Here is an 11,393-nt window from a genome sequence, read left to right on the forward strand (position 1 = left end):
AGAGAATCTGTGGCACTTTAAAGATAAGCAGGGAATTCTAGTGTCCTTGGTCACATTTCTTAACCAACCAACACCTTAAAAATAAATAAATAATTGCTCATTCAGCTCACTGCTGTTTGTGAGATCCTCTTGTGTAAACATGGGTGCCTTGTTTACCTGCACACGCCACCACAATGCAAAGCAATACCAACTTAACTCCAGATTCACCTTGTTCCTCAGTTCCACCTCATCCTTTGTCTCTACTGGCACTTTAACTCAACTTTTTTTCATATCCCAAACTGTAAACTTTAGCTCTTGGATGCCCTTCTATCTTATGATCCTTTTTTTCCTCTTCTGAACACCTCTGTCCATTCTCAACCCTTGCTGTATTTTCACTATCCTGTCTGACTCCAAATTATTTGTCCTTGGTAAGAGCCTTGGTTTCATCTTATGCGCCTACCTTGATGTAACGCTGAGCTTGTCTGCTGCCTTTGTCTCTGCCTACTATTTTAGTCAGGAGACCTGCCCCTTCACAGCTGACCCTTTGTTTTCAGCCTCCCCATTCTACTTGCACCATTCCCTCTGGCTTCCTACCCTCCATCTTTTTATTAAGAACTGCTAGTGTAACGTAACTTGTCTGTTCTCTCCATTTGATGCTGCTTGATCTGAGTATTTCCAGCATTTTCTATTTTTTTAGTATTTGCAGTTTTTTGTATATACTGTAAAGTACAGTAATTCATTGTGAAGTATATTGAGATGTGACAAAGTGCTCTATTCAAGTCCATAGTGTGAACTCCTGTCTATAGAAAGACATTTAGATATATGAACAAAGACATGGCTTTATAAATGTTAACTTTCCAATAGGGTGTCTAAAAGTTTTCTGAGAAAATAATGTACATTGTTATGTGTAATGCTCTATAGTTGGGGTAAGAAGTCCTTCAACAACTTGCATTTATATAGTGCCTTTAATGTAAAGTGTCCCAAGGCACTTTACAGGAGTGTAACCAGACAACAATTGACAGCTAAAAAAGGAGACATTAGGAAAGGTGACTTAAAGGTTGGTCAGAGGTAGGTTTTTGAGGCATATCTTAAAGGTGGAGAGATTTAGGGGGCAATTCCAGAGCTGAAGGCCTAGATGGCTGAAGGCACCTAGTGGAGTGGCTGGACGAGGCCAGAGTTGGAGGAACACTGTTTTCGGAAGGTTGTGGGGCTGGAGGAGGTTAGAGATAAGATATGGATGACAATTGCCCCTTTAAAAGATAGTTCAGAATCTCATCTTAGTCAAAACCCATAAGAACATATCCTTAGCTCCCTGATGGCTCAGTAGATAAATATGCCTCTCAATATGATAAGCCAGAATGATCTTAGCTAGGGCTGTGGTAAGGTGGCACAGTTTACCAGTGTGTTTGCGGGCGAGGGAGAGAAAATCCAGTTGGCATTTCCACTCTGGATACTTGCTGGAAAGTTTGTGTATGAGGACAGGATCAGGCTCAAGTTGTGATACTCTTGTAGCTGAATAACATTGATAACATCTAGGCCTATGCTTAAAGAATGGTGCTTGGGTACTGTACTGAAGGGATGCCAGCATTCTTAGGAAATAAGGGGGAGGGAGGGGGGCAGAGTGTGTAGGCAGTATCTACCATACTCAAGCAAATGTAGGCTGTTAAAACCTGTCATGAGTGTTCATAGTTCCTGAGCTTGGAAAAAAAAGTGTTTTTGGTTGTGCGTGGCAACTTCTGGCCTTAAATTCTGTAGACTGGCAATGCTTTCTGTACAACAGCCAATTGCACCTGGTGTTACAGTGATCAAATGACTTCATACAAATATGCAGAACTGCAAACTTTTATAAAATCTTTAAAACAGGACTGGTTGATCTCCCGTGGATACGCTCAATGAAATATTGGTTTGGACTGCTTGCAGTATTTCTCCGAGTTTTACAATGGCCAGCAATGCTGAGATTAATGTACTTTGGCAGCAATAGGATAATGTCACTGAATATTAAATTGAATTAAAAGTGATTGTTCTAAATTTCAAGGCTAATAGCCATCGGTAAAATATTAAAAATGGTGAATGGTTTCAAGATTGTAATGGAATCACACCTGTAAGTGGATATCTAAGCTTAACAGTATATGACCAATTGAATACATTGGAGTAAATTTAGGTCCTCTTTCAGTCCTTGAAGAAGCAAAGTTTGAGCAAAGTGTTTGGCTCCTCATGTTTCAATATAGTTTAAAAACAAGCAACACTGTCTTGGATCATGGCCTAATTTGGTCAGGGGACCTGTTGGCAGCTGGTCAGTGACAGCATTTGACTTTCATTTGCAGTGAATGTCTGGTTCTGACACCAATACACACATGGGCCAGTTATACTGCATGTTCTGTGTTAATTTGATGCAGCATCTGCAATATAACTGCAGCAATGCAGTTTTAACAGAAGTGTGAGTCCACCTCAGGAGGATAGTCTAGTGCCACTTTGGTGTCAAATGGGCTACAAACTCTGAAAATTAATCAATTAGCAACAAATAGCTTAAAGTTTATGTTTAAAATTTTTAGTCTCAGCAAAGAATGGACTGTTGACTCTTCATTAACATTAGCAATTATACTTGGCTTTGGTGTCAGTGAGTGGAGTTCTTTGAAAGTGTGGAAGTGCACACGCACAGAGCTCCATATTGCTTGACTTAAAACAGTGTGGGACCATCAGTATAATTCAATGCTTGCACTGGTGTCAAACCAGTAACCAAAGTATAATTGGTCAACAGACACACCCCGAACTTATCTGCCTGGTCTTTTTCTGTAACGTTGTTTGTCAACTTTCCTGCCAATTGCCAGACAACAGTGGCTCCTTCCTGCCCTCTCCTGGTGATCACACATTACAAACAGTTAAAACATAGAACATAGAAAAATAGGAGTAGGCCATTCGGCCCTTCGAACAATATGATCATGGCTGATCCTCTATCTCAATACCATATTCCCGCTCTCTCCCCATACCCCTTGATGCCTTTTGTGTCTAGAAATCTATCTCCTTCTTAAATATATTCAGTTACAGTAGAAGGTTTAGATATGTATACTTTAAAACAATCTTTGTAAATACTTTTCAAAATAAAAAAAGGGTGAAATTAGGCTGATAGAAAAAACATATCTTTTCCCCATCTCAGACAACACTTCAGAATGTCGTAGGCAAAATCACTTTGAAATGGCTTCACTTGAATAAATGGATTGAGTTTTACTTCTACTTAACCAGTGCAATTTTTTATAATACAGACCAATGTAATTCATGGTCTAATCAGTCAGTCTGCCCTCTATAACATCAAATAGATTTTAGGCTGTCCGTCCTTTACAAGATTGTGAGTTCAGCAGTCATTTGCTGAAAGAGGAAGGGAAATCTGAGGGGAATTAATTTCCCACATTCCTTCATTCCCTACTGCCTGCTTGGCCATGAGCCCTACACATTCACAGCTCATGCTCCTTCTGTCTTTTAGGAACATAGGAATAAGAGTCGGCCATTCAGCCTTTTGAGCCTGTTCCGCCATTTGATTAGATCATGGCTGATCTGTATCTTAACTCCATTTACCCATCTTGGTTCCGTGACCCTTAATACAATTTCCTGACAAAAATCTATCAATCTCAGTTTTGAAATTTTCAATTGACCTAGCCTCAACAGCTTTTTGGATGAGAAAATTCCAGATTCCACTACCCTTTGTGTGAAGAAGTGTTTCCTGACATCACCCCTGAACTTTTCATGCACTTGCCTAATGCCTGGTGTTCTCATCTACTCTTATCTACACCTAAGATTGATATCAATCATCAGTTGCTCATATAGAACTGATGCTTTTTTAGCAGACACTCAAAGGGACAATTCACTTGCAGCAGGGCTCGTATATATCAGGTATCTCCGAAGCAAGGGTCTCATGGATGCCAAGAGCCAGTTCTCCCGGACTATATAAGCATGGTATTCTGCCCTAGGGCAGGTCCTAACTCATGTCTCACACATGAGATTCTTGAGCCACTTACTAGGGAAGAGTAGCTGAGCTGGTTTCCCATTACCTTCCTCACAGTTTATCTTTGGACTACCTTCTCCTGGTGGGCTGCAGCCAAGGCTAAGGAGCCCCACCTAGCCTTTATTACGGGGGTGGAGGGTTCACCCACCCATCAGAGGTAAGTACCCCTGTTGGACATAAATCCAATATTCAGAGCTCAATTAAGACAGCACCTCTGACAATACAGCACACCCTCATTACTGCACTGAAGTGTTAACCTAGATTATGTGCTCAAGTACAAATGGACAGGAAAAGACCATCTGGTCCACAATATGTACACTTCCCACCCCACCTGAAGCCATGTGAAGAGCTAAAGATTTGTTACGGGCAAGTCGTGTTTGACCAACTTGATTGAGCTTTTTGATGAGGTATCAGAGAGAGTGGATGAGGACAGTGCAGTTGATGTGTATATGGACTTTCAAAAGGCATTTGATAAAGTACCACTTAGTAGGCTTGTTGGCAAAATTGAAGCCCATGGGATAAAAGGGACAGTAGCAGCATGAATATAAAATTGGTTAAGCGATAGAAAACAAAGAGTTATGGTGAATGGCTGTTTTTCGGACTGGACGGAGGAATACAGTGGTGTTCCCCATGATTCAGTACTAGGACCACTGCTGTTTTTGACATACATTAATGGCTTAGACTTGGGGGTACACGGCACAATTTCAATTTCAAAATTTGCAGATGACATGAAACTTGGAAGTGTAGTAAACAGTGAGGAGCATAGTGATAGATTTTTCAAGAAGACATAGACAGGCTGGTGGAATGGGTGGACACGTGGCAGATGAAATTCAACGCAGAAAAGTGTGAGGTAATACATTTTGGTAGGAAGAATGAGGAGAGGCAATACAAGCTAATGGTGCAATTTTAAAGGGGGTTCAAGAAGAGAAAGACCTGCGCAGTGTTCCCTCTTATTTTCTTTTTGGGTGCGCAGCCCCTTTAAGGGGCTGTGTGGCCCATTCATAATACCGCGCATGCGCGGTTCTATGCATTGAAAAGCCGCAAGCCGGCTGCGCAGGAGGTCCCGAGAGCTGCGTGGCCACTGCACCTGGGGATGTTGTGCACCAATCTTTCAAGGTGGCAGGACAGGTTAACAAAGCAGTTAATAAAGCAAATGGGATCCTGGGCTTTATAAATAGAGGCACAGAGTATAAAAGCCAGGAAGTTATGCTAAACCTTTATAAAACACTAGTTTGGCCCCAGCTGGAGTATTGTGTCCAATTCTGGGCATCACACTTTAGGAAGAATGTAAAGGCTTTGGAGAGGGTACAGAGGGGCTTTACTAGAATGGTTCCAGGGATGAGGGATTATAGTTATGTCGATAGACTGGAGAAGCTGGGGTTGTTCTCCTTAGAGCAGAGAAGGCTTAGAGGAGATTTGATAGAGGTGTTTAAAATCATGAAGGATTTAGATAGAGTAAATAAAGAGAAAGTGTTTCCAATTGCCGAAGGGTCAATAACCAGAGGGCACAGATTTAAGGTGTTTGGCAAAAGAACCAGAGGCGACATGAGGAAAAACATTTTTTTACGCAACGAGTGGTTAGTATTTGGATTGCACTGCCTGATAGGGTGGTGGATACAGATTCAATAGTAGCCTTCAAAAGGGAATTGGATAAATACTTGAAGGAGAAAAAATTGCAGGGATATGGGGAAAGAGCGGGAGAGTGGGACGAACTGGATTGCTCTTCTTAAGAGCCGACGCAGACTTGATAGGCTGAATGGCCTCCCTTTGACTGTATTATTCTATGATTCTAGTGAGGATAGGGGTGTTGCTCTGGAAGTTTCTAGAACAGGGTTGAATGTACAATAGTCTGATTCAGAGGCAAGAGAGCTACTACAGAGCTAAGACTGACACCTGAACCGACAGAGACACTATGGACCGGATGGTCCCTTTTTGTGCTGTATCATTCCTGTGGCTCAGTTGGTAGCATTCTCGCCTGAGTCAGAAGGTTGTGGGTTCATAGTCCCACTCCAGGGACTTGAGCACAAAATATAGACTTGAGGGAGTGCTGCACTGTCGGAGGTGCCGTCTTTCAGATGTTAGAAGATGCAGCAGCCAATTTGCACACAGTTAAGCCAAGGCCCTGTCTGTCCTCTCAGATGGATGTAAAAGATCCCAATGCATTATTTCATAGAAACATAGAAACATAGAAGATAGGAGCAGGAGTAGGCCATTTGGCCCTTCAAGCCTGCTCCGCCATTCAATGAGATCATGGCTGATCATCCAATTTCAGTACCCTGTCCCTGCCTTCTCCCCATATCCCTTGATCCCTTTAGCCTCAAGAAATATATCCAACTCTTTCTTGAATATATTTAATGAACTGGCCTCCACCGCCCTCTGTGGCAGAGAATTCCACAGGTTCACCACTCTCTGGGTGAAGAAATTCCTCCTCATTTCAGTCCTAAATGGCTTACCCCTTATCCTTAGACTATGACCACTGGTTCTGGACTCCCCGGCCATCAGAAACATCCTTCCTGCATCTAGTCTGTCCAGACCTGACAGAATTTTATAGGTTTCGATGAGATCCCCTCTCAATCTTCTAAACTCCAGTGAGTATAAGCCCAATCGACACAATCGCTTCTCATACGTCATTCCTGCCATCCCAGGTATCAGCCTGGTGAATCTTCGCTGCACTCCCTCCATGGCAAGAACGTCCTTCCTCAGGTAAGGTGACCAAAACTGCACACAATACTCAAGGTGCGGTCTCACCAAGGCCCTGTACAACTGTAGCAAGACATCCTTGTTCCTGTACTCAAACCCTCTTGCTACGAAGGCCAACATACCATTTGCCTTCTTAACCACCTGCTGCACCTGCATGCTTACCTTCAGCGACTGGTGCACAATAACACCCAGGTCTCTTTGCACTTCCCCTTCTCCCAACCTATTGCCATTCAAATAATAATCTGCCTTCCTGTTTTTGCCACCAAAGTGGATAACCTCACATTTATCCACATTATAGTGCATTTGCCATGTTTCTGCCCAATCACCCAACCTGTCCAAATCGTACTGGAGTTTCACGACATCCTCCTCACAGCTTACCCTCCCACCCAGCTTTGTGTCATCTGAAGAGCAGGGGAGTAATTATCCCTCATCCAACACCTAAAAACAGATGATCTGTTCATTATCACATTGCTGTTGGTAGGACCTTGCCATGACAACACTTCAGAAAGTACTTAATTGGCTGTAAACACTTGGGGATGACATGAGGTTGTGAAAGGCGCTATATAAATGCAATCTTTCTTTCTTCTTTCTTTCTATGTTGCAGGGATGGATCTGTGCACTCTAGAGTGCCTCCATTGGCATTAATGGGAGCTGGCACTTTGGTTCATATGGAAGTGAATCCAGACTCACTCAACCCTGGAAAAATGGCATTTCGCCACATAAGTAGCTACAGATTGGTTGCCTGTTGCAGCTCCCATTAAAGTCAACACAGCTGTTAAAGGGCCACTGCTTTAACACAGATCACCAGAGTAGGTGAGGGGGGAAGCAGAGATCTCCAAGAGGGAACAAATATAGAGATGCCCAAACCCACAACCTCTACCACATAGAAGGTCAAGGGCAGCAGGTACATGGGAACACCATCACCTGCAAGTTCCCCTCCAAGCCACACACCATCCTGACTTGGAAATATATTGCCATGCCTTCATCATCGCTGGGCCAAAATCCTGGAACTCCCTCCCTAACAGCAGTGTGGGAGTATCTTCACCTCACGAACTGCAGTGGTTCAAGAAGACGGCTCACCACCACCTTCTCAAGGGAAATTAGCGATGGGCAATAAATGCTGGCCTTGCCAGCGACACCCACATCCCATGAATGAATTTTTTTAAATGTGATTATAAATGTATTTTTAAGAGACAACCAGGTGATTACTATGAACACCTCCAAAACATCATCTTCCTCCACCCTGACCTCATAATCTACGCTGTTTAAATCCTCATAAATGCTTTACTCTAATGCTCTTCTTGCTGGCCTTCCCTCCTCCACCCTCCATAAATTCCAGCTTGTCCAAAACTCTACTGCTTGTATGCTGGATCAAGTTCTTATTGACCATCACTCCCTGTCCTCACTAGCTGACATCAGCTCGTCCTCCCCCAGTGCTTGAAATTTAAAATCCTCCTTGCCTTTAAATCACTCCATGGCCTCACCCCTCACTATCTCTGTAACCTCTCCAGCCTTATATTCCCCAAAAGACTTTGTTCCTGTAATTCTCAACTCTTGTTTATCTCCAACCCCCACACCTTCCTTTGTCCCCATTGGCAGCAGACTGTTCAACAACTGGATCTGACTCTGTAATTACTTCCTTAATGCCCTTTGGCTTCTTTTAAGAACTTCCTTAAAACCCACCTCTTCGATCAATTTTTTGGGTACTCTTTCTAATCTCCCCTTTCTTGACTCAGCAGTTTTCCTCATTCCTATTTGTGGAGTGCCTTGGGACAATTTGTACATTGAAGATGCTATATAAATACAACTTATTATTGAACAGAAAGGATGGTGATAAAAAGCAGCGGTGAGGGCCAGGTAGGCCTCAGAGCGGCGGCAGTGGACCTGCGGGAGACGAGACAGCTGAGCGGCGGTGGTGATAAAAAGCGGCGCGAGGCTCAGGTAGGTTTACCAATCTCCGAACTCAGAGGGAGGGAGAGAAGTAAAAAGTAATCTAAGTGTGACGTCACCAGAAAGCAGGTAAGTGATTGGTTGGTGAGTATTTCTCTCTTATTAAACTTTAACTCTGTGGTTTATAGTTTTTAAGGTCTCTGTGGTGTAGCAGGGACTGTTGGTAAACCAGGGCCCTTAAATATACCATATAACTATAGTGTAATTGGTGGGATTGATTTGATTTAATTTAATTTCAATTAATTAAAGGGTAAGTCATGGCAAGAGAGCCCGGCCCCGTAGTATGCTCCTTCTGCGCTATGTGGGAACTCTAGGACACTTCCTGTGTCCCTGACAACTATGTGTGCAGGAAGTGTGTCCAGCTGCAGCTACTGGCAGATGGTGCTGGAGCTGTGATTGGATACATACTGGACCATTCACGATGCTGAGGACGTCGTGGATATCACGTTTAATCAGTTGGTCACACCGCAGGCAAAGGTTTGACAGGCAGAAAGGGAAGGGGTGACCAACAGACAGAGTACTAGGCACAGGCAGGTAGTGCAGGGGTCCCCTGTGGACATCCCCCTCTCAAACAGATACACCACTTTGAGTACTGTTGGGGGGGGATGGCTTATCAAAGGACGGCAGCAGCAGCCAACTTCCTGGCACCAGGGGTGGCTCTGCTGCACAAGATGGGAGGAAAAAGAGGGGTAGAGCTATAGTAATAGGGGATTCTATTGTAAGGGGATTAGATAGGCGTTTCTGCGGCCGCAAATGAGACTCCAGGATGGTGTGTTGCCTCCCTGGTGCAAGGGTCAAGAATGTCTCAGAACGGTGGCAGAACATTTTGGAAGGGGAGGGTGAACAGCCAGTTGTCGTGGTGCATATAGGTACCAACGATATAGGTAAAAAACAGGAGAGGTCCTAAAAGCTGAGTATAGGGAGTTAGGAGGTAAATTAAAAAATAGGACCTCAAAGTTAGTAATCTCAGGATTGCTACCAGTGCCACATGCTAGTCAGAGTAGAAATAGAAGGATATTTCAGCTGATTACGTGCAAGGGGGAGGGATTCAAATTCCTGGGACATTGGAACCGGTTCTGGGGGAGGTGGGACCAGTACAAACCGGATGGTTTGCACCTGGGCAGGGCCGGGACCGATGTCCTAGGGGGAGTGTTTGCTAGTGCTCTGGGGGAGGGTTTAAACTAAAATGGCAGGGGGTTGGGAACCTGAGCAGGGAGACAGAGGAAAGGGAAACAAGGATAAAAGCAAAAGATAGGAAGGAGAAAAACAAAAGTGGCAGTCAGCGAAATCAACGGCTTAAATCAAACATGGCCACAGTAAATAATAATTCTAATAGGTCTAAGAGTGTTAAAAAAACAAGCCTCAAGGCTTTGTGTCGAAATGCGAGGAGCATTCGTAATAAGGTGGATGAATTAGCTGCGCAAATAGAGGTAAACGAATATGATTTGATTGGGATTACGGAAACATGGCTCCAGGGTGGCCAAGGCTGGGAACTCAACATCCAGAGGTATTCAATATTCAGGAAAGATAGGCAAAAAAGAAAGGGAGGTGGGGTAGCATTGCTGGTTAAAGAAGGGATTAACACAATTGTAAGGAAGGATATTAGCTCTGATGATGTGGAATCTGTATGGGTAGAACTGAGAAATAACAAGGGGCAGAAAACGTTAGTGGGAGTGGTATATAGACCTCCAAACAGTAATGCGGAGGTTGGGGATGGCATTAAAAGGGAAATAAGAGATGCGTGCAATAAGGGCACAGCAGTCATCATGGGTGACTTTAAATCTACATATAGATTGGGCCAACCAAATTAGTAACAATACTGTGGAGGAGGAATTCCTGGAGTGTTTACGGGATGGTTTCCTGGACCAATATGTCGAGGAACCAACCAGAGATCAGGCCATCTTAGACTGGGTATTATGTAACGAGAAAGGATTAATTAGCAATCTTGTTGTACGAGGCCCCTTGGGTCGGAGCGATCATAATATGATCGAATTCTTCATTAAGATGGAGAATGAAATAGTTGACTCAGAGACTAGGGTCCTGAATTTACATAAAGGAAACTACAATGGTCTGAGGCGCGAGTTGGGTAGGATTGAATGGGGAATGTCACTCAAAGGGATGACGGTGGATAGGCAATGGCAAACATTCAAAGACCGCATGGATGAACTACAGAAATTGTTCATCCCAGTTTGGCATAAAAATAAAACAAAAAAGGTGACTCAACCGTGGCTAACAAGGGAAATTAGGGATAGCATAAGATCCAAGGAGAGGACATATAAATTGGCCAGAAAAAGCAGTAAACCTGAAGATTGGGAGCAGTTTAGGATTCAACATAGGAGGACAAAGGAATTAATTAAGAAGGGGAAAATTGAATATGAGAGTAAACTTGCAGGGAACATAAAAACTGACTGTAAAAGCTTTTATAGATATGTGAAGAGAAAAAGATTGGTGAAGTCAAGCGTAGGTCCCTTGCAGTCAGAATCAGGGGAATTTATAATGGGGAACAAAGAAATGGCTGACCAATTAAATACAGATTTTGGTTCTGTCTTCACAAAGGAGGACACAAATAACCTCCCAGAGATGTCGGGGAACATAGGGTCTGATGAAAGGGGGGAACTGAAAGAAATCAGTATTTATACGGAAATGGTGTTAGGGAAATTGATAGGATTGAAGGCCGATAAATCCCCAGGGCCTGATAATCTACATCCTAGGGTACTTAAGGAAGTGGCCCTAGAAATAGTAGATGCATTGCTGATCATCTTCCAAC

This window comes from Somniosus microcephalus, chromosome 5, assembly GCF_052327205.1.
Source record: "Somniosus microcephalus isolate GS21.2 chromosome 5, FLI_Smic_1.0, whole genome shotgun sequence".
Lineage (NCBI taxonomy): Eukaryota > Metazoa > Chordata > Chondrichthyes > Squaliformes > Somniosidae > Somniosus > Somniosus microcephalus.